We start from the raw sequence: 25365 nt of genomic DNA on the forward strand, positions 1-25365 counted from the left end.
GGATTTTTTGGTCTTTTTTTCTCTTGGGATTTCAATTTGCAGTGTTTTTTTTTTCTAGTGCTTTTAATAGAAATATATGGGCAAAAGAGAACTATAACATATTGGTAAATTTTATAAATTTAGAACATAACTCTATATGCTGTTTTGCTCTGTTATCTCCACTTTAAGCATATTGTGAGCTTTTCCCTTGTGAGTAAATATTTTTCTAAACTATGATTTAAATAGCTCCTTTGTATTTCATCATGTGGCTAGATTATAACTGATCTTAGAAATTCTCTATTGTGTACATTTAGATCCATATTTACTATTATAAATAAAACCATACTCGGGACGCCTGGGTGGCTCAGTTGGTTGGACGACTGCCTTCGGCTCAGGTCATGATCCCGGCGTCCCGGGATCGAGTCCCGCATCGGACTCCCAGCTCCATGGGGAGTCTGCTTCTCTCTCTGACCTTCTCCTCGCTCATGTTCTCTCTCACTGTCTCTCTCTCAAATAAACAAATGAAATATTAAAAAAAAAGAAAACCATACTTAATATCCTTATACATAATGTGGGTATGGATCTCTGTGACTTCCTTGAGATAACTATGTCAAAGTAAAATCCCATGATCAAATGGTATACACATTTTTCATGCTCCTGATACATCTTATTGGATTGTTCTCTGAAAATACTCTATGAATTTATACTCCAAGGAGAGATGTTTGAGAAGCATCAAAGGGGGACCTAAAGAAAGAAACTGGGAGACACCTCTGAGAGGAGACTAGCAAGAAGGCAGAGGAGAAAGGATTCTTAGGAAAGAACCCGGAAATTCTTGGGCCCTTGTGTCAGAAGAAGAAGAGGAAGAAGAAGAAAGGGAAGAAGAAAAAGGGGAAGTAGAAGACAGGGCGGAGGAAGGAGAAAGAGAAGGAGAAGCAGAAGAAGAAGAAGCAAAAGAAAAAGGAACAGAGAGGTAGGAGGAGGAAGAGAAGAAGATGACTTCTAACAGTCTGTTCGATTCACCAGTGACAAAGTCAGCAAAAGGAGCCAAGGATAGCACTTCATCTTGAAGAGGAGGTTAAAGAAAATGATGTATGTGAAAAATGTTCCTTGAACTCTTATGGGCTTTACAAAGTTATTCTAGGATGGCTTACGATGATCCTAGTCACTGAGGCACAGAAGTTAGGTGATTTTGCCACCATCACACTTATGCAAGTGGCAGAATGCTAATTCAAAATGATATCTTCCAAATCCCCCAAGGTTTTCCATTTGACGTTTTCTATACTGTTAAGTAAAGAGGTTGGCCTGATGCTAACTTCTTTTCGTACTTTGTGATGAAACAGAATGCATCCCCCCTCACCTTTGGGACAAGAGCAGTTCCCACAAGGGCAGATGACATGAGAATGAATGAGGCTGACTATAATAAAAAAGAAAGGGACAATTTCTACAAAATGAAATGACTCTTTTACACTCAGCACCCACAATTTTGTCATTCATGTTATTGTAAGCCGACTCCACTGGGAGGTAGCTTGCACACATTCACTGTAACACTCTATTGAGGTGGTTTGATAATGCTTTTAACATCAGTTGTTTCTCCTGAATCAGCCTTAGTCAAATGGCCTGCAGAAAGAAATGCTTGGTTCTAGGATTTCTTGCTTTCCTATGGGCTGGATTTGGCCTTGAAGGCAAAGAAGAGAAAGAAGAACACAAGTGTCGCTTGCTGGGCAAGTTTGATCTGATTGCGTATGTAGATGCCCCAAATCCTTCACTTGTTATTGGAGGATTGTTTCCTATTCAATACAGGATCATCCTGGCAAATGAGTCTATTTTGGAGGCAGTATCCACAAAACATGAAGGGTAAGCTGCTTTTCTTGTCTTCTTTTTCATCAGGCACAAGTGATGACGGAGTACGGGGTGTGGGAGTCAGAGTCTGGAACTGGGGCCATGACTCTGACGCTATTTATTTGATGTAGGAAATACACTGCCTGTTTCTGGGCCTCAGTTTCTCCTAGGTGGACACCCTAGGAGTGCTAGAAAAGAAGCGAGAAAAGTTGGCCTTAAGTGGGTCCTTTCCCATTTCTGTACTTAAGAAAGAAAAAAGACAGGTTTTGTATAAGAGAGCGCAGGGCTCTTCAAAGGCTGGTTTGTGGACCAGCAACATCAGTAACACCTAAAAACTTGTTAAAAATGTGGAATCTCAGGCTGCCTTCCACATCTGCCCAGTCAGAATCAGCATTTTGACAAGACCTCCCAGTGATTTACGTGCACATTAAGGTTTGAGGAGCACCAACGCAATGCAGTGTTGCAGCTTTCTTGTGAATTGCTATTACACTAAGCTCTCAAGTGAAAATACACAATGTGGGGATGCCCATTTATTTCTGAGCTAATATTCATAGTAAGATTTCTTCCCCTGAAGATTTCTGCCCTCCTCTCCTCACACTAAAATTGTCACGTAAGGACACGGAATCCATAACTGATAATCTGAATTTACTAACAATGCATTTTAAGAAAGGTAAACAAGGCTTAGATTTGCATGTGTGTGCATGGCACTCGTGCGTGCGCACACACACACACACATCAAAACACACACTTTAGCTATGAAAAGAATGCCAGAAATTAAAACAAAGGAAAACAACTCTTCACTACTTTACTACCATAACAAAGCAGCTCTTTTCCATTTATTTTCTCAGTCCTGTGTATATAAATGCAACCATAATTTTTGCACAGTTGAGAACACAGTAAGGACACAATTTTATATTGGGCATTTTACATTATATAGTGAGTATTTCTATGATGCTGCATGGTAATTATGATTATAAATGCATGCTGTATCGTGTGTGTTGAGTTTGAGGAGTTCATTATAGATCCTGGATATCAACCTTTTGTCTGTACTGTCATTTGCAAATATCTTCTCCCATTCCGTGGGTTGCCTCTTTGCTTTTTTGACTGTTTCCTTTGCTGTGCAGAAGCTTTTGATTTTGATGAAGTCCCAAAAGTTTATTTTTGCTTTTGTTTCCTTTGCCTTTGGAGACATATCTTGAAAGAAGTTGCTGTGGCTGATATCGAAGAGATTACTGCCTATGTTCTCCTCTAGGATTCTGATGGATTCCTATCTCACAAGACAAAAAATGGAGGTCTTTTATCCATTTTGAGTTTATCTTTGTGTACGGTGTAGGAGAATGGTCGAGTTTCATTCTTCTACATATAGCTGTCCAGTTTTCCCAGCACCATTTATTGAAGAGACTGTCTTTTTTCCACTGTATATTTTTTCCTGTTTTGTCGAAGATTAATTGACCATAGAGTTGAGGGTCCATATCTGGACTGTCTACTCTGTTCCACTGGTCTATGTGTCTGTTTTTATGCCAGTACCATGCTGTCTTGGTGATCACAGCTTTGTAATAAAGCTTGAAATCAGGTAACATGATGCCCCAGCTTTATTTTTGTTTTTCAACATTTCCTTAGCGATTAGGGGTCTCTTCTGATTCCATACAAATTTTAGGATTATTTGCTCCAGCTCTTTGAAGAATGCTGGTGGAATTTTGATCGGAATGGCATTAAAAGTATAGATTGCTCTAGGCAGTATGGACATTTTAACAACGTTTATTCTATCGATCCAAGAGCATGGAATGGTCTTCCATCTATTTGTGTCTTCTTCAATTTCTTTCATGAGTGTTCTGTAGTTCCTCAAGTACAGATCCTTTACCTCTTTGGTTAGGTTTATTCCCAGGTATCTTATGGTTCTTAGTGCTACAGTAAATGGAATCGATTCTCTAATTTCCCTTTCTGTATTTTCATTGTTAGTGTATAAGAAAGCCACTGATTTCTGCACATTGACTTTGTATCCTGCCACGTTGCTGAATTGCTGTATGAGTTCTAGTAGTTTGGGGGTGGAGTCTTTTGGGTTTTCCATATAAAGAATCATGTCATCTGCAAAGAGAGAGAGTTTGACTTCTTCATTACCAATTTGGATACCTTTTATTTCTCTCTGTTGTCTGATTGCTGTTGCTAGGACTTCTAATACTATGTTGAACAAGAGTGGTGAAAGTGGGCATCCTTGTCTTGTTCCTGATCTCAATGGGAAGGCTGCAAGCTTTTTCTCATTGAGGATGATATTTGCTGTGGGTCTTTCATAGATAGATTTGATGAGGTTCAGGAATGTTCCCTCTATCCCTATACTTTGAAGCATTTTAATCAGGAACGGATACTGGATTTTGTCAAATGCTTTTTCTGCATCAATTGAGAGGACCATGTGGTTCTTCTCTCTTCTCATACTAATTTGTTGTATCAAATTGATAGATTTGCGAACCATCCTTGTAGCCCAGGGATGACACATAAGAAAATGGGCAGAAGATATGAACAGACACTTCTCCAATCAAGACATACAAATGGCTATCAGACACATGAAAAAATGTTCATCATCATTAGTCCTCAGAGAGATTCAAATTAAAACCACATTGAGATATCACCTTACGCCAGTTAGAATGGGCAAAATTAACAAAACAGGAAACAACATGTGCTGGAGAGGATGTGGAGAAAGGGGAACCCTCTTACACTGTTGGTGGGAATGCAAGTTGGTGCAGCCTCTTTGGAGAACAGTGTGGAGATTCCTCAATAAATTAAAAATAGAGATTCCCTATGACCCTGCAATTGCACTCCTGGGTATTTACCCCAAAGACACAGATGTCATGAAAAGAAGGTCCATCTGTATCCCAATGTTTATAGCAGCAATGGCCACGGTCGCCAAACTGTGGAAAGAACCAAGATGCCCTTCAACAGATGAATGGATAAGGAAGATGTGGTCCATATACACTATGGAGTATTATGCCTCCATCAGAAAGGATGAATACCCAACTTTTGTAGCAACATGGACGGGACTGGAAGAGATTATGCTGAGTGAAATAAGTCAAGCAGAGAGAGTCAATTATCATATGGTTTCACTTATTTGTGGAGCATAACAAATAGCATGGAGGACAAGGGGCGTTAGAGAGGAGTAGGGAATTTGGGTAAATTGGAAGGGGAGGTGAACCATGAGAGACTATGGACTCTGAAAAACAATCTGAGGGGTTTGAAGTGGCGGAGGGGGGGATGGGAGGTTGGGGTACCAGGTGGTGGGTATTATAGAGGGCACGGCTTGCATGGAGCACTGGGTGTGGTGAAAAAATAATGAATACTGTTTTTCTGAAAATAAATAAATTGAAAAAAAATAAATGCATGCTGTAAACTATAGCAAATTAAAAAAAAGGATTTATTTATTTATTTGAGAGAGTGAGAGAGAGAGCACATAGAGGGAGAGGGAGAAGCTGACTCCCCACTGAGCAGAGAGCCTTACATGGGGCTCAATCCCAGGCCCCGAAGATGGTGACCTGAGCCAAAGGCAGATGCTTAGCTTACTGAACTACCAGGTGATCCTTAGCAACTTCTTATAGAATTAAATCTTTACTCTTTTCTGTTATCTTGTTTCAGGCTATGTATTTGAAATATCATTAGTGGGATGGATAAACAGTAATGTTGTTGGCAAAATGAAAGGATTGCAATCAATCTCATTTACCTCTTTCCTGGACCTTCTAATTCTTTCCCTTCCTTACAGGGAAGCAAAGGGAAGAGGGATGAGAAGGGCTTTTGCTCACAGCTACATTGTTCTAGAGTCAGTTAATTATTTATCATAGAAGTTTACACATTCAATCTCTAAAATATAGAATGAAAACTAGAGCTTATGATAGTACACTTATATTTTGTACACTTAATTTGTTCTTCACTTTTCATCAGAATTTTTGAAGGCTATCTTCCTAGCAAGGCTAACTGGAAAAAAGCCAATAGATAAGTTTTTAATAAAAATCCACCCCTTTCATTAAAAGAAATGATTTGGCATGTCCACTATGGTTGGAATCTTGTTCTCCAACGTTGACAAGATATTACTTTTGCTTGACCATCAGCTAAAGTATACAGAAGAGGAAGACTTTTCTATTATTCTGAAAATGTTCAGAGAAGAGAAAGGCAGTGAAATGGAAGGGGAAAGAGTATTTTAATTCTTGTTTTGGTTGATCTATATGAAGTTAGGATTTAGAGAAATTTTCTGGGGGAAAAATGTGTATGTTCTATCACAGTACAGTTAATATCATAGTAGAGATCAGAGAATGAAAGAAAAATTGTCCCAAATCCCACCCTTCCAGTAATTATCCTCTGTTCATTAAAAAAAATTTCCCCATGGGAGGCAACTGTGTGGTGCAGTACATCGAGCGTTGGACTCTTAGTTTCTGCTCAGGTTGTGATCTGAGTCATGAGACTGAGTCCTGCCTGAGGGCTCTTTGCTCTGCATGGAGTCGACTTAAGATCTTCACTGCTTTCCCTCTGTCTGTTCCTCCTCGCCACCCCACCCCGCTAAAATAAATAAATAAATCATTAAAAAAATAAAAATAAATAAAAATAAAAATAAAAATAGAAAAATAGAAATTTTTCTGTTGATACTTATCCAAATGTTCATACAATTTATATGTAGTTTTAATACTAGTATAGAAATAACATTGCACATGGCTTATTTCACTTCATATTATGTGTATTAAGTTTATGCTGTATAATCTTGCTAATTATAGTTTTTTAATGATGGAAAATGTTCCCATCAAATCAATATACCATAATTTATTATCACTGAGCATGTAAGTTCTTGCCAGTTTTTTGATGTTATAGATAATTCTGTAACCAACAGTTTGGGATTATACAGAGCTTTTTCCTTTGGGAAAAATGGTTTATTCATTTAAATTCTTGGGGGTAGGATTACTGATTCAAAGAAGGTGGATGTTTTTCTTGCTCTTGAAATGTATTGCTATATTACCTTTAAAACGATGTTGCTGTATTTATTTCAAAACCATGTATGCCGATTTATACTGCTGCTGGAGTAAACCTGGAAACCAGCTATCATTGGATGATGAAGCCCTTCCTGTTCTGGAACCTTCTGGTTCTCCAGTCTCCATTTCCCTGTGCCACACTCACTCCCACTTTAGACTCCCAAAGGACTGATGTGTGCATTCCTAGAATGTTTCATGTTCCCTTTTTGAGGACGTGCCTTCACACATACTGTCTTCTTTGTCTGCCACTTTCATCCCTGTTTTTATGTCATCCTTTAAGCCTCAGCTAGGCTGTTCTCCAAGGTGTGGTCCATCCTTTCTATTTCATGGCCCCTACATTCATCCCTCTCACTGTTTTTATGATTTGGTGCACTGCTTGGCTATTTTTCTGTTTTTTTACCTCTACACTGCAGTGCCTATCTTGTTCTGTGTTGTACTTATAATATCTAGCACTAGTAGAACTCAGTAACTGTTTATTAAATAAAAAATGAAGCTCAAAAAATTAGAGAAACACGGAGGAGAAATCTAATGTGCTAGCAGGGCAATTTGCAGTTAGACATTTAATGAAAAACATTTATTGATAGAAGATATGGAATTAGATACTATAACTACAGATAATAGTAAGTCAAAAATTCTTGAGTTCTTTGGTTTTATTTTAAAATTTTTAATTAAAAATTTTTTTTCTTAAAGTAGGCTTTATACTCAATGTGGAGCCCAATGTGGGGCTTGAACTCATGACCCTGAGATCAAGATCAGAGATGAGCTCAAGAATAAGATGCTTAATTGACTGAGCCCCGAGGTACCTCTTTGCTTTTACATAGATTAAAGTTTAGTTAAAACTGGGAAGAACAGATACAGAGCAAGATGTCAGAGGAGTAGGACACCTAAATTTCCTCAGGTCCCAGGGATTCAGCTAGATAGTTATCAAATGATTCTGACAAGCTAAAAAATCAGCAGGAGGTCAAAGAGAAGAAGAGCAGCAATTCCGGGAACAGAAAAGCGACCACTTTCTGGAAGGTAGGACATGCGGAGAGTGAATCTGAGGCAATATATGGGGGGTAGGGTCCGACTCCCAGCAAGCAGTAGAGCAGTGAAACAAAATTTGGAAATTTTAGAAGTCTGCTCCACTGAGGGGCGTCACTCCTGAGGCTGAGCAAGGGTGAGGGGGGTGGGGGAGGTGGAGCCCTCATGGGACAGTGTGGTCTCAGGACCCATGGGATCACAAAAAGACCAGGGGTGCAACAGAGCTCCCAGGTATAAGAGCAGGAAAGCTAGCTACAGAGACGGAGCTGAGGAGTGGGCTCTCAGCTCAGGGTTACCTTAAACACTGATCCATGGCACAGTGGGGCCACTGCTATTTGAGGAACAACCCCACAAGTGGAGATCTGGGGAGAACCCCCTTCATCCTCTGGGAGGAGGAGATCAGGAGCACGCTGCAGGAATCTGCTGGGTTTGGAGACTCCAAATGGGGCTGTGTACCAGAGATAGCAATGCTTGGTGATGGGCCAGGTGAGCACAGAGCACAGCTGGAGATGAGGGAGATGGGAGGGATTGACTGCTTTTCTCTGAGGGCGTACTGAGGAATGGGGACCTGAGCAATTGTCTCCTCTGGGTCAGAGACTGGGAGGCTGCCATTTTCATTCCCATCCTCCAAAGCTGTACAGAAAGTATTCAGGGAACAAAAGCTACCGAGAGCAAACCCAAGCAGATTGCTTAGCCTGGTGGCTGGCAAGGGCGGTGCAATTCCACCTTGGGCGAAGACATTTGAGACTCACTGCAACAGGCCACTCCCCGAGAAGATCAGCAAGAATATCCAGCCAAGACCGAGCTTACCGATTAAGGAGAACAGTGGAACTCCAGAGCTAGGGGAAATCAACACATAGAATTCATGACTTTCCCCCCATGATTCTTTAGTCTTTCAAAGTTAAATTTTTTTAATTTTATTTTTTTCTTATTCTATTTTTAAAAATTTTTCCTCTTTCCCATTTTAACCATTTTTTCACGATTTTATCCCATCAATACCTTTTAAAAAATCTTCTTAAATTTTCATTGTTATAGTCATATTGTATCCCTTCATTGTATTTAAACTTATTTTTTGTATCCATATAAGTTTTCCTTTCTTTAAAATTTTGGGATACAGTTTCTTCTAACAGATCAAAATATACCCTAAATCTAGCATGTGTATTTGTTCTAGTCTCCAGCATGATCACATTCTCTTCTATTTTTTTTTAAACCAACTTCTTATCTCATCAGTTTCTATTTTAGAACCTTTTAAAATTTTCATCTTTACATATGCCATCCCTTCATTGTGTTTACCTTTATTTTTTTTTTGTGTGTGTGTGTGTATAATATTTCTTTCTTTAAAATTTGGGGAGGCAGTTTCTTCTAACAGACTACAAAATATACCCAAAATCAATGTGGCTCTGTTTTATATATATATAAATACATATATATGTATATATGTATAAAACTTCTATATATATGTGTGTATATATACATATATATGTATTTAAATATCTAAATGTATTTATATACACACACACATATATATATAAGTTATATATATATGTATATATATGTGTATGTGTATATATATACATACATATATGTGTATATATAATGTATATATGTATATGTACATGTACATATATGTATATGCACATGTACATATACACATTATATATACACACATATATACACACATATATACATATATATGCACACATATGTGTGCATATATATGTATATGTATAAAACTTTTTTTGGATTTTTTTCTTTCTCCTTTCTTCTTCTACCAGTGTTGGGTCTCTTCTGATTTGGTTAGTGTACATTTTTCTGGGGTCAATATTACCCTTTTAGTATTTTGTTCTCTCATTCGTCTATTCTTATCTTGATAAAATGACAAGTTGGAAAAACGCACCTCAAAAGAAAACAAAAAAAGAACAAGAGGCAGTACCAACAGCTAGGGACCTAATCAATATGGACGTTGGTAAGATGTCAGAATCAGAGTTCAGAATGAAGATTATCAAGATGCTCACTGGGCTTGAAAAAAGCATAGATGATAGTAGAGAATCCCTGTCTGGAGAAATAAGACCCCTTTTTGGAGAAACAAAAAAATCTAAAATCTAACAAAGTTGAAATTTAAAAAGCTATTAATGAGATGCAATAAAAATGGAGGCTCTTATGATAGGATAAATGAGCCAGAAGAAAGAATTGGTGATATAGAAGACTAATGGTGGAGAATAAAGAAGCTGAAAAGAAAAAGAGAGAGAGAGAGATAAACAACTGGATGAAAAGGGGAGAATTTGAGAGATAAGGGATACCATAAGATGAAACAATATTAGAATAATTGGGATCCCAGAAGAAGAAGAAAGATATAGAGGGGCAGAAGGTATATTGGAGCAAATTATAGCAGAGAATTTAAAAGGATGAAAAGGGGAGAATTTGAGAGATAAGGGATACCATAAGATGAAACAATATTAGAATAATTGGGATCCCAGAAGAAGAAGAAAGACATAAAGGGGAAGAAGGTATATTGGAGCAAATTATAGCAGAGAATTTAAAAGGATGAAAAGGGGAGAATTTGAGAGATAAGTGATACCATAAGATGAAACAATATTAGAATAATTGGGATCCCAGAAGAAGAAGAAAGATATAGAGGGGCAGAATGTATATTGGAGCAAATTATAGCAGAGAATTTAAAAGGATGAAAAGGGGAGAATTTGAGAGATAAGGGATACCATAAGATGAAACAATATTAGAATAATTGGGATCCCAGAAGAAGAAGAAAGATATAGAGGGGCAGAATGTATATTGGAGCAAATTATAGCAGAGAATTTAAAAGGATGAAAAGGGGAGAATTTGAGAGATAAGGGATACCATAAGATGAAACAATATTAGAATAATTGGGATCCCAGAAGAAGAAGAAAGACATAAAGGGGAAGAAGGTATATTGGAGCAAATTATAGCAGAGAATTTAAAAGGATGAAAAGGGGAGAATTTGAGAGATAAGTGATACCATAAGATGAAACAATATTAGAATAATTGGGATCCCAGAAGAAGAAGAAAGATATAGAGGGGCAGAATGTATATTGGAGCAAATTATAGCAGAGAATTTAAAAGGATGAAAAGGGGAGAATTTGAGAGATAAGGGATACCATAAGATGAAACAATATTAGAATAATTGGGATCCCAGAAGAAGAAGAAAGATATAGAGGGGCAGAATGTATATTGGAGCAAATTATAGCAGAGAATTTAAAAGGATGAAAAGGGGAGAATTTGAGAGATAAGGGATACCATAAGATGAAACAATATTAGAATAATTGGGATCCCAGAAGAAGAAGAAGAAAGAGATAGAGGGACAGAAGGTATATTGGAGCAGATTATAGCAGAGAATTTAACCAATTTAGGGAAGGGAACAAGCATCAAAATCCAGGATGCACAGAGAACCCCTCTCAAAATCAATAAAAATAGGTCCATACCCTGTCATCTAATAGTAAAACTTAACAAGTCTCAGTGACAAAGAAAAAAATTTGAAAGCAGTTCAGGACAAAAGGCCTGTAACATACAATGGTAGAAATAGTTTGGCAGCAGACCTATCCACAGAGACCTGGAAGGTCACAAAGGACTGGCATAATATATTCAGAGCATTAAATGAGAAAAATATGCAGCCAAGAATACTATATCCAGCTAGGCTGTCATTGAAAATAGAAGGAGAGATAAAAAGCTTCCAGGAATACTGTTTTTCTAAAAATAAATAAATTGGGAAAAAAAATTAAAAAAAAAAAAAAAAGCTTCCAGGACAAACAAAAACTAAAAGAATTTGCAAACACCAAATCAGCCCTATAAGAAATATTGTGAAAGGGGTCCTCTAAGCAAAGAGAGAACCTAAAAGCAGTAGACCAGCAAAGAACAGAGATAATATACAGTAACAGTTACCTTACAGGCAATACAATGGCACTAAATTCATATCTCTCAATAGTTATTCTGAATGTAAATGGGCTAAATGCCTTAATCAAAAGACACAGGGTGTCAGAATGGATAAAACACAAGACTCATCAATGTGCCATCTGCAAGAAACTCATTTTAGACCCAAAGACACCTCCAGATTTAAAGTAAGGGGGGGGGCGATTTACCATGCTAATGGACATGGGGTGGCAATCCTTATATCATATCAAATAGATTTTAAGCCAAAGACTATAATAAGAGATGAGGAAAGACACTATATCATACTTAAAGGCTATATCCAACAAGAAGATCTAACAATTTTAAATATCTATGCCCCCAACGTGGGAGCAGCCAACTCTATAAACCAATTAATAACAAAATCAAAGAAACACATCAACAATAATACAATAATAGTAGGGGACTTTAACACTCCCCTCACTGAAATGGACAGATCATCCAAGCAAAAGATCAACAAGGAAATAAAGGCCTTAAATGACACACTGGACGAGATGGACATTACAGATATATTCAGAACATTTCATCCCAAAGCAACAGAATACACATTCTTCTCTAGTGCATATGGAACATTCTCCAGAATAGATCACATCCCGGGTCACAAATCAGGTCTCAACTGTTATCAAAGATTGGGAGCATTCCCTGCATATTTTCATCTGCCTCATTTATCCTAGCAGTCAGAGCTTCCATTTTTTATTGCACCTCATTAATAGCTTTTTTGATTTCAACTTGGTTAGATTTTAGTTCTTTTAGTTCTGCAGAAAGGGCTTTTATATCTCCCAAGAGGGTTTCTCTAATATCTTCCATGCCTTTCTCGAGCCCGGCTAGAACTTTGAGAATCGTCATTCTGAACTCTAGATCTGACATATTACCAATGTCTGTATTGATTAGGTCCCTAGCCTTCGGTACTGCCTCTTGTTCGTTTTTTTGTGGTAAAATTTTCCGCCTTGTCATTTTGTCCAGATAAGAGTATATGAAGGAGCAAGTAAAGTACTAAAAGGGTGGCAAAGACCCCAGGAAAATATGCTTTAACCAAATCAGAAGAGATCCCAAATCATGAGGGGGAAGAAAGGGGATAAAAAGAGGCTCAGAAAGAAAAAAAAAAAAGAAAGAAACAATTAAAAAAAAGAGAACGAATAAAGAAAAAATATAAAAAAGAAAAAATCTATATATATTAGATAAACTAGTTTAAAACGTTAAAATAAAGAAAAAGGTAAAAGTTTAAAAAAATTTAGTGGAAGAAGAGAGAAAAAAAATTGAAAAAAAAATTAAATTAACTGCAAGACTAAAGAATCATGGGGAGAAAGCCATGAGATCCGTGCTTTGCTTTCTCCTCCTCTGGAATTCCGCTGCTCTCCTTGGTATTGAAACTGCACTCCTTGGTAGGTGAACCTGGTCCTGGCTGGATTTCTTGTTGATCTTCTGGGGGAGGGACCTGTTGTAGTGATTCTCAAGTGTCTTTGCCCCAGGTGGAATTGCACTGCCTTTACCAGGGGCCGTGCTGAGTAATCTGCTCGGGTTTGCTTTCAGGAGCTTTTGTTCCCTGAGCACTTTCTGTAGAGTTCTGGAGGCTGGGAATGAAAATGGTGGCCTCCAGGTCTCAGGCCCGGAGGAGCCAAGAGCTCGGGGCCCCACTCCTCAGTTCACCCTCAGAGAACAGTGCCCATTTACTCCCATCTCCCTGGCCTCAGGACACACTCTGAGCTCACCAAGCCTGCAACCGGTTCAAGGTAACCCTGAGCTGTGAGCTCACTCCTCAGCTCTGGCTCTGTAACCAGCTTTCCTATTCTAATACCTGCAAGCTCTGTGACACTCAGACACCCCCGATCCTTCTGTGACCCTGCGAGACCTGAGGCCACGCTGACCCCGTGTGGGCTTCACCCCGGTTTAGCCTCTGATGTCCCTCAGTGGAACAGACTTTTAAAAGTCCCGATTTTGTGCTTCATTGCTCAGCTGCTTGCCAGGAGCCAGTCCCTCCCCCTGGGGTCCATCTTCCCGTCGCTCTGGATTCACTTTTCCGCCAGTCCTACCTTTCAGAAAATGGTTGATTTTCTGTTTCTAGAATTTCTGTTCTTCTTCTCTTTGATCTCCTGTTGGATTTGTAGGTGTTTGCAATCTTTAGATAAGCTACCTAGCTGATCTCCTGCTACCTGAAGTAGTCTCAGCCTGCTACTTCTCCACCATCTTGACTCCTCCCCTCCCTGCATATTTTCAGACCACAATGCTCTGAAGCTAGAACTCAATCACAAGAGGAAAGTTGGAAAGAACCCAAATACATGGAGACTAAACAGCATCCTTCTAAAGAATAAATGGGTCAACCAGGAAATTAAAGAAGAATTGAAAAAAATCATGGAAACAAATGATAATGAAAACACAACGATTCAAAATCTATGGGATACAGCAAAGGCAGTCCTGAGAGGAAAATAAATAGTGGTATAAGCCTTTCTCAAGAAACAAGAAGGGTCTCAAGTACACAACCTAACCCTACATCTAAAGGAGTTGGAGAAGGAGCAGCAAAGAAAGCCTAAACCCAGCAGGAGAAGAAAAATCAGAGCAGAAATAAATGAAATAGAAACCAAAAGAACAGTAGAACAAATCAATGAAACTAGGAGCTGGTTCTTTGAAGGAATTAGTAAGATTCATAAACCCCTAGCCAGACTTATCAAAAAGAAAAGAGGACCCAAATAAATAAAATCATGAATGAAAGAGGAGTGATCATAACCAAAACCAAAGAAATACAAACAATTATAAGAACATGTTATAAGCAACTATACACCAGCAAATTTGACAATCTGGAAGAAATGGATGCATTCCTTGAGATGTAAAAACTACCAAAACTGAACCAGGAAGAAATAGAAAACCTGAACAGACCTGAACAGAGATTGAAGCAGTCATCAAAAATCTTCCAACAAATAAGAGCCCAGGGCCAGATGGTTTCCCAGGGCATGTCTACTAAACATTTAAAGAATTAATACCTATCCTCCTGAAACTGTTCCAAAAAATAGAAATAGAATGAAAACTTCCAAACTCATTTTATGAGGCCAGCATTATCTTGATCCCCAAACCAGACAAAGATCCTATTAAAAAGGAGAATTATAGACCAATAACCCTGATATACATGGATTCAAAGATTCTCACCAAAATACTAGCAATAAGATTCAACAGTACATTAAAAGGATTATTCACCATGACAAAGTCAGATTTATTCCAGGGCTGCAAGTTTGGTTCAACATCCACAAATCAGTCAATGTGATACCATACACTAATAAAATAACAAGAACCATATGATACCCTCAATAGATGCTGAAAAAGCATTTGACAAAGTACAGCATCCTTTCTTCGTCAAAACTCTTCACGGTGTAGGGATAGAAGGTACATATGTCAATATCATCAAAGTCATCTATGAAAACCCCACAGTGAATATCATTCTCAAGGGGGAAAGACAGAACTTTTCCGCTAAGGCCAGAAACACAGCAGGGATGTCCACTATCATCACTACTATTCTAGTACTAGAAGTCCTAGCCTCTGCAATCAGACAACAAAAAGAAATAAAAGGCATCCAAATTGGCAAAGAAGAAGTCAAACTCTTACTCTTTTCAGATGATATGACACTTTATGTGGAAAACCCAAAGACTCCAGTCCAAAACTGCTAGAAGTCATTTAGGAATACAGTAAAGTGTCAGGACATACAGTCAACGCACAGAAATCAGTTGTATTTCTATACACAAACAAGACAGAATAAAGAGAAATTAAGGAATCAATCCCATTTACAATTGTACCCAAAACCATAAGGTACCTGTCTCTGACCAAAGAGACAAAGAATTTGTACTCAGAAAACTGTAAAGCAGTCATGAAAGAAATTGAAAAAAACAGAAAAAAAAGGAAAAATGTTCCATCCTCACGGGTTGGAAAGAACGAATATTGTGAAAATGTCTATGTTAGAGAAATCTACACGTTTAATGCAATACCTATCAAAATACCATCAATTTTTTTCAAAGAATGGAACAAATAGTCCTAAAATTTATATGGAACCAGAAAAGACCCTGAATAGCCAGAGGAATGTTGAAAAAGAAAACCAAAGTTGGCGGCATAACAATTTCAGACTTCAAGCTCTATTACAAAGCTGTCATCATCAAGACAGTATGGTACTGGCACAAAAACAGACACATAGTTCAATGGAACAGAATAGAAAACCCAGAAATGGACCCTCAACTCTATGGTCAACTAATGTTCAACAAAGCAGGAAAGAATGTCCAATGGAATAAAGACAGTCTCTTCAACAAATGGTGTTGGTAATATTGGATAGCCACATGCAGAAGAATGAAGCTGGACCATTTCTTTACACCACACACAAAAATAGACCCAAAATGAATGAAAGACCTCAATGTGAGACAGGAATCCATCAAAATCCTTGAGAAGAACACAGGCAGCAACCTCTCCGACCTCAGCTGCAGCAACTTCTTCCTAGGAACATCACCAAAGGCAAAGGAAGAAAGGAAAAATGAACTATTATGACTGCACCAAGATAAAAAGTTTTTGCAGAGCAAAAGAAATAGGGAAAAATGAACTATTATGACTGCATCAAGATAAAAAGTTTTTGCACAGCAAAGGAAATAGTCAACAAAAGACAACCGACAGAATGGGAGAAGATATTTGCAAACAACATATCAGATAAAGGGCTAGTATCCAAAATCTATAAAGAACTTAGCAAACTCAACACCCAAACAACAATTTGTTGTTCTTCCAATCAAGAAATGGGCAGAAGACATGAACAGACATTTCTGCAAAGAAGACATCCAAATGGCCAGCAGACACATGAAAAAGTGTTCAACATCACTGGGCATCTGGGAAATACAAATAGAAACCACAGTGAGATACCACTTCACAGCAGTCAGAATGGCTAAAATTAACCAGTCAGGAAGTGAGAGGTGTTGACGAGGATGTGGAGAAAGGAGAACCCTCCTACACTGTTGGCGGGAATGCAAGCTGGTGCAGCCACTCTGAAAAACAGCATGGAGATTCCTCAAAAAGTTGAAAATAGAGCTACCCTATTACTCAGCAATTGCACTACTGGGTATTTCCCTAAAGATACAAAAGTAGTGATCTGAAGGGGCATGTGCACCCGAATGTTTATAGCAGCAATGTCCACAATAGCCAAACTATGGAAAGAGGCTAGATATCCATCAACAGATGAATAGGTAAAGCAGATGTATATATACATACAATGGAATACTATGCAGCCATCAAAACCCCCAAATCTTGCCATTTGCATTGCTGTGGATGGAACTAGAGAGTATTATGCTAAGTGAAATAAGTCAATAAGACAAAAACAAATATCATATGATCCCTCTTTATGAGGAACTTGAGAGGCAGGATGTGGACTCTTGGGGTGAAGGGAGAGAAAAATGAAACAAGATGGGACTGGGGAGAGAGACAAACCATAAGAGACTCTTAATCTCAGGAAACAAAGTGAGGGCTGCTGGAGCAAGGGAGGGATAGGGTGGCTGGGTGATTCACAGACCTGTACCCCTGGAACAAATAATACATTATATGTTTATTAAAAAAAACTGGGAAGAACAAAAATTGGGAATAGAATAGTTATTTTTCAATGGAGAAGGAATTGAAAAAAAACTGTGTTGCTGAATTACATGAGAAATATTTTTCCCTTTATTGGCTGAGGGAGGCCTTTTAATCATGGTTATATATGAAAATGGTAGAAAGGAGACACTTTTTTCAATTAAAAAATTTGTCAACATGGGTTGCTGGAGGGGAGGTTAGTAGTGGGATGGGGTAACTGGGTGATGGGAATTAAGGAGGGCACTTAATGGAATTAGCATTGGGTGTTATATGCAACTGATGAATTGCTAAATTCTACCCTGGAAACTAATAATATACTATATGTTAAGTAAATTGAATTTAAATTAAAGATTAAAAAAATCTCTCAACATTAACAATCAAATAATGGCAGGAAAAATGATTAAACTGGAGTCATGGTTTACACAGTGTGTAGAAATTTTGTGTTTTGTTTTGATATACTTTTATAGTATTTTCATATTTTTAAATAATTTAATTATAACTAATGTCCTTATAATTAATGTCCAGAAGAAAACAAGAGAAACCTATAGGAGAGTAAGATGGGAAAGGAGTCATATAGCATCAAGGACTTCCAATCAATGGAAAAAATATATTGAGGGGTTCTTTAGTACTGCATGTAGTAGAGAGAGCAGGGAATATAAAGATATTTTTATGAAAAGACATAATCAGCAGTTTGGGGAGATTAGATCATATAGAAGATATTTAGAGAAAGAAAATATGCAAAAGGGTGCTTCCTCGCCCAAACCAGTCAACAGTGAATATGACGCATCCATGAACCCTTGAAGTTTGCAATATCGTTATGAAATATTAACATGGTCACGCCAGGGAGGTGCCTGCTCAGATTCTCACAAAATGCTCTCAGCATCACTCCCAGCTAAAGGCTGGTCTCCCCCACCCCCAAAGATCCACTCACTGTCAAATGCCTACAAATCTGTTTCTTTTCCAGGTTTAACTTTTGGGGTTTCTGCTGGATGAAAACCATAATACACACAATCAACGAGATGAAGAAGAAGAAGGACATTTTGCCCAATATCACTGCAAGCTATCGGTTTTTTGATACCTGTTCCATCACCTGCAAATCTGTGGAAGCAGCTTTGGTATTCCTTACAGGCAAGGAAGAAAACAAGCTCAATTTTAGGAAGAGTACCGGAGCATTTCTGGCAGACATTGTTGGAACAGATTGGATCATTCTCATCAGTTGCCTTATCAAGAATTCTTGCATTATATTATTTACCATAGGTAATACTCAGGTATGTCAGAATACTGTGCTGGGTGCTAGCTTGTGAAGAAACACAAGCTATGTTTGGCTTAATTGTGGTAGATAGTCAGGTACTCAGGTGAGGCTGAGATGAGATGCCGAGACCAGCAGGGACCATGGTGAAGCCGCTGCCCCTAATTTCTCTGTTCAGTCTGGGCTTAGCAAGTGTAACCTGATGCCTACCTGAAGGTGATTTCAGCCTCTTCTTTAAAAAATAAAATTTATTTATTTAAAGGAGAGAGCACAGGTGAGATGGGGCAGGGAGGAGGGGTTGGGGTTGGAGGGGAAGAATCTCAAGCAGACTCTCTGCTGAGCTCTGAGCCCTGCAAGGGGCTCAGTCTCAGGACCCTGAGATCATGACCTGAGCGGAAATCAAGAGTCAGAGGCTTAACCCTATTGATGGTGACATATTAATAACAAGGAATGGGTTAGGGGAGAATGTAGCATATGTTCCTCATTGTAGAGTCAGGGAGACTGGGGGTCCGGCATAGCAGAGATGCATGTGAGGCTCGAGAATTCATAGTACTGATGAAAATATAAGAATCACTGGCAAAATGCAAAAAAAAGATCTTTTAAATCTTTTCATTTTTCTAGACAAGCACCTATGAAATGAGTGCCACTTTGTTGGAGAATGCAGCTAGACCTGTGGGTGCGGTAGAGTTTCCTACCACCCTCCATCAGTGAGTCTCAAGACCTAAATACTTAGCAGTGCTGGTGGAGAGAAAATAAGAAAGAGAAGAAAAAGAGGGAAAGGAGTGGTGGTGGGAAAACACATACACACAATGAAGAGGGGCCGAGGAAAGGGGGGAAGAGAGGAAGAACAGGAGGGAACTGGCCTGCCAAGTACACTGTGAGTCCACTCTCTCCATCGTCCCCGTGGATGAGAAGCTAGAGCCGAGATAGCGCCTGGATGGCTTTACTCCCACATCTAGTCTCATGTGAATGTAGATGAAAGGGCAGAAGACCTCCTTTTTTGTGCTGTCACTCCAGCTGTGAAAAGTGCTGCACTGAATGTCATCATCTTAATAATTAGCTCCTCAGACTCCCATGGAGTGGGGTGGGAAAAGGGTGCCTATGGAGGTCTATGTGTTCCTTCTAACAGTCCCCACTTGTGGGCCAGGGAGCGGACTACATGTCCTTTTGAGGAAGGATGTGAGAATGAAGGGAGAACAACTGTTAAGTCCCCTCCCTGTCCAATAAAAATATCCAGAGATTGTTTGATATGCAATTTGGCCATTGCTTCCTAATAACTGCACAAATATTTTCAACTGTAGGTGGGTTATGCCTCTACCTGCTCAATTCTTAGTGACAAACACCAGTCCTCATCTTATGTTTGCACAGTAGCTGGTGACAAGATCCAGTCGGATGCCATGGTACAACTCATCTAACATGTTTGGTGGACCTGGATAGCCATCATAGCAGCTGGTGATGATCAAGGAAAATGTGGAGTAAAAACTCTTAGGGAAAGAATGGAGAGTGCCAACCTCTGTATTGCATATTCTGAAATAATTCCCAAAGTCTGTTCAAACGAGAAAATGCAGAAAGCTGTTGATGCCATAAAGAACTCCACTGCCAGAGTTGTTTTGCTTTATGCATCTGATATTGACCCCAGTTCTTTTGCATTGGAAATGGTTCACCATAACATAACAGACAGTATATGGATAGTGAGTGAAGCCTGGATTACTTTAGCCCTCATCACAAGGCCTGAATATTTCCCATATTTGGGGGGAATTATTGGATTTGCAATACCAAGAGCTGATATACCAGGATTAAAAGAATTTCTTTAGTGTATAAGAAAGCCACTGATTTCTGCACATTGACTTTGTATCCTGCCACGCTGCTGAATTGCTGTATGAGTTCTAGTAGGTTGGGGGTGGAGTCTTTTGGGTTTTCCATATAAAGAATCATGTCATCTGCGAAGAGAGAGAGTTTGACTTCTTCATTACCAATTTGGATACCTTTTATTTCTCTCTGTTGTCTGATTGCTGTTGCTAGGACTTCTAATACTATGTTGAATAAGAGTGGTGAAAGTGGGCATCCTTGTCTTGTTCCTGATCTCAACGGGAAGGCTGCAAGCTTTTTCCCATTGAGGATGATATTTGCTGTGGGTCTTTCATAGATAGATTTGATGAGGTTCAGGAATGTTCCCTCTATCCCTATACTTTGAAGCGTTTTAATCAGGAACGGATGTTGGATTTTGTCAAATGCTTTTTCTGCATCAATTGAGAGGACCACTAACAATGAAAATACAGAAAGGGAAATTAGAGAATCGATTCCATTTACTATAGCACCAAGAACCATAAGATACCTGGGAATAAACCTAACTAAAGAGGTAAAGGATCTATACTTGAGGAACTATAGAACACTCATGAAAGAAATTGAAGAAGACACAAAAAGATGGAAGACCATTCCATGCTCTTGGATCGGAAGAATAAACATTGTTAAAATGTCTATACTGCCTAGAGCAATCTATACTTTTAATGCCATTCCGATAAAAATTCCACCGGCATTCTTCAAAGAGCTGGAGCAAATAATCCTAAAATTTGTATGGAATCAGAAGAGACCCCGAATCGCTAAGGAAATGTTGAAAAACAAAAATAAAGCTGGCGGCATCATGTTACCTGATTTCAAGCTTTATTACAAAGCTGTGATCACCAAGACAGCATGGTACTGGCATAAAAACAGACACATAGACCAGTGGAACAGAGTAGAGAGCCCTGATATGGACCCTCAACTCTATGGTCAATTAATCTTCGACAAAACAGGAAAAAATATACAGTGGAAAAAAGAGAGTCTCTTCAATAAATGGTGCTGGGAAAACTGGACAGCTATATGTAGAAGAATGAAACTCGACCATTCTCTTACACCGTACACAAAGATCAACTCAAAATGGATAAAAGACCTCAACGTGAGACAGGAATCTATCAGAATCTTAGAGGAGAACATAGGCAGTAATCTCTTCGATATCAGCCACAGCAACTTCTTTCAAGATACGTCTCCAAAGGCAAAGGAAACAAAAGCGAAAATAAACTTCTGGGACTTCATCAAAATCAAAAGCTTCTGCACAGCAAAGGAAACAGTCAAAAAAACAAAGAGGCAACCCACGGAATGGGAGAAGATATTTGCAAATGACAGTACAGACAAAAGGTTGATATCCAGGATCTATAATGAACTCCTCAAACTCAACCCACACGAAACAGACAAACACATCAAAAAATGGGCAGAAGATATGAACAGACACTTCTCCAATCAAGAAATACAAATGGCTATCAGACACATGAAAAAATGCTCATCATCATTAGCCCTCAGGGAGATTCAAATTAAAACCACATTGAGATATCACCTTACACCAGTTAGAATGGCCAAAATTAACAAAACAGGAAACAACATGTGTTGGAGAGGATGTGGAGAAAGGGGAACCCTCTTACACTGTTGGTGGGAATGCAAGTTGGTGCAGCCTCTTTGGAGAACAGTGTGGAGATTCCTCAAGAAATTAAAAATAGAGCTTCCCTATGACCCTGCAATTGCACTCCTGGGTATTTACCCCAAAAATACAGATGTCGTGAAAAGAAGGGCCATCTGTACCCCCATGTTTATAGCAGCAATGGCCACAGTCGCCAAACTATGGAAAGAACCAAGATGCCCTTCAACGGATGAATGGATAAGGAAGATGTGGTCCATATACACTATGGAGTATTATGCCTCCATCAGAAAGGACGAATATCCAACTTTTGTAGCAACATGGACTGGATTGGAAGAGATTATGCTGAGTGAAATCAGTCAAGCAGAGAGAGTCAATTATCATATGGTTTCACTCATTTGTGGAGCATAACCAATAGCATGGAGGACAAGGGGCGTTAGAGAGGAGTAGGGAATTTGGGTAAATTGGAAGGGGAGGTGAACCATGAGAGACTATGGACTCTGAAAAACAATCTGAGGGGTTTGAAGTGGCGGGGGGGTGGGAGGTTGGGGTACCAGGTGGTGGGTATTATAGAGGGCACAGCTTGCATGGAGCACTGGGTGTCGTGAAAAAATAATGAATACTGTTTTTCTGAAAATAAATAAATTGGGAGAAAAAAAAATATTAATATTACCCTTCAAAAAAAAAAAAAAAAAGAATTTCTTTATGATGTATATCCTGGCAAGGAGCCAAACGATGTCCTGACCATTGCATTCTGGCAAACCACTTTTAACTGTACTTGACCCAATAACAGTGTTCCATACAACATTGACCATAATGTAACTGTGACGGGAAAGGATGACAGATTACGTGCCATGTCTGATAAGTTCTGTACAGAGACAAAGAGTTGGAAGATCTTAAAAATATGTATCTGGATGTATTCAGCTGAGATTCAAAAAAAATGTCAAATAAGCGGTGTATTCTTGGCTTGCACCTTGGATGGTCTAACTAGATTTGAAGAAAGACATCTGAAAACACCTGTTCATATATATCTGACTTTGAGCCTAGGCAGGTAAGTTGTTGTTTTACTTCATGGTATAGTTTCACATTAAAAGAATTGATACTAATAAAACCATTGACTTGCTTTAGTATTTAATAGATATGATTTATCACACACCTACCTAGAAGAATAGCTTGCTTATGTGACCTAAATGAGCATTTTTAAGTTCCCATTTGTTAATAGAGTTTTCTTATTGGGTTTGATGTGAATGAAAGTAAACCCCCTCAAAATAGTACCTTGTGCAAAATAGTTTTTTTTTTTTCCCTTCACTTAAGTGAAGTTCAGAGATTAGCATTCTAGAACTGAAAGATGGCTTAGGAATCCTGATTACTTCTACCTTCTTTTTTTTTTAAATTTTTAACTTTTTTATAAACATATAATGTATTATTAGCCCCAAGGGTACAGGTCTGTGAATTGCCAGGCCTAAACACTTCACAGCACTCACCATATCACATACCCTCCCCAATGTCCACAACCTCACCACCCTCTCCCTACCCGCTGCGCCTGGTCACCCTCAGTTTGTTTTATGACAGTAAGAATTTCTTATGGTTTGTCTCCCTCCGGATCCCATCTTATTTCATTTATTCTTTTCCTACCCTTCCCAACCCCCCACATTGCATCTCCACTTCCTCATATCAGGGAGATCATATGATAGTTGTCTTTCCCCGAATGACTTATTTTGCTAAGCATAATATCCTCTAGTTCCATCTACATCATCGCAAATGGCAAGATTTCATTTCTTTTGATGGCTGCATAGTATTCCATTGTATATATATACACCACATCTTCTTTATCCATTCATCTGTTGATAGACATCTAGGTTCTTTCCATAGTTTGGCTATTATGGACATTGCTGCTATAAACATTTGTTTATAACAGCAGTTTATGCGCCCCTTCGGATCACTACATCTGTATCTTTAGGGTAAATACCCAGTAATGAGATTCCTGGGTTGTAGGGTAGCTCTATTTTCAACTTTTTGAGGAATCACCAATGCTGTTTTCCAGAGCGGCTGCACCAGCTTGCATTCCCATCAACAGTGTAGGAGGGTTCCCCTTTCTCCACATCCTCACCAGCATCTGTCATTTCCTGACTTGTTAATTTTAGCCATTCTGACTGGTGTGAGGTGATATCTCATTGTGGTTTTGATTTGAATTTCCCTGATGCCGAGTGATGTGGAGCACTTTTTTGTGTGTCTGTTGGCCATCTGGAAGTCTTCTTTGCAGAAATGTATGTTCATGTCTTCTGCCAATTTCTTGAATGAATAATTTTTTCTTTGAGTGTTGAGTTTACTAAGTTCTTTATAGATTTTGGATACTAGCCCTTTATCAAATATGTCATTTGCAAATATTTTCTCCCATTCTGTCAGTTGTTTTTTGGTTTTGTTGACAGTTTCCTTTACTGTGCAAAAGCTTTTGTTCTTGATGAAGTCCCAATAGTTGCCCTTGCTTCCCTTGCCTTTGGTGATGTTCCTAGGAAGAAATTGCTGCAGCTGAGGTTGAAGAGGGTGCTGCCTGTGTTCTCCTCAAGGATTTTGATGGATTCCTTTCTCACATTGAGGTCTTTCATCCACTTTGAGTCTATTTTCATGTGTGGTGTGGGGATATGGTCCAATTTCATTTTTCTGCATGTGACTGTCCAATTTTCACAACACCATTTGTTGAAGAGGCTTTTTTCCATTGAACATGCTTCAATGGAAAGTACAGAATTGTGATGCCACCAACTTTGGCTTTCTTTTTCAGTATTCCTTTGGCTATTCGAGGTCTTTTCTGGTTCCCTATAAATTTTAGGATTATTTGTTTCATTTCTTTGAAAAAAATGGTTGGGGTTTTGATAGGGATTGCATTAAATGTGTAGATTGCTTTGGGTAGCATAGACATTTTCACAATATTTGCTCTTTCAATCCAGGAGCATGGAACATTTTTCCATTTTTTTGTGTCTTCCTCAATTTCTTTCATGAGTACTTTATAGTTTTGAGTATAGATTCTTTGCCTCTTTGGTTAGGTTTATTCCTAGGTATCTTAAGGTTTTGGATGCAATTGTAAATGGGATTGACTCCTTAATTTCTCTTTCTTCTATCTTGTGTTTGTGTAAAGAAATGCAACTCATTTCTGTGCATTGATTTTATATCCTGACACTTTACTGAATTCCTGTCTAAGTTCTAGCAGATTTGGAGTGGAGTCTTTTGGGTTTTCCACATATAGTATCATATCATCTGCAAAGAGTGAGAGTTTGACTTCTTCTTTGCTGATTCGGATGCCTTTAATTTCTTTT

At 38.6% G+C, this 25365-nt stretch overlaps 1 pseudogene; it reads left to right on the forward strand.

Moving 5' to 3' along the window:
• The first annotated feature begins 1591 nt into the window (after positions 1-1591).
• LOC122910084 overlaps positions 1592-25365 on the forward strand; it is a 43721-nt pseudogene continuing 19947 nt past the window's right edge.

The sequence above is a fragment of the Neovison vison genome, chromosome 6, assembly GCF_020171115.1.
Source record: "Neovison vison isolate M4711 chromosome 6, ASM_NN_V1, whole genome shotgun sequence".
Classification (NCBI taxonomy): Eukaryota; Metazoa; Chordata; class Mammalia; order Carnivora; family Mustelidae; genus Neogale; species Neogale vison.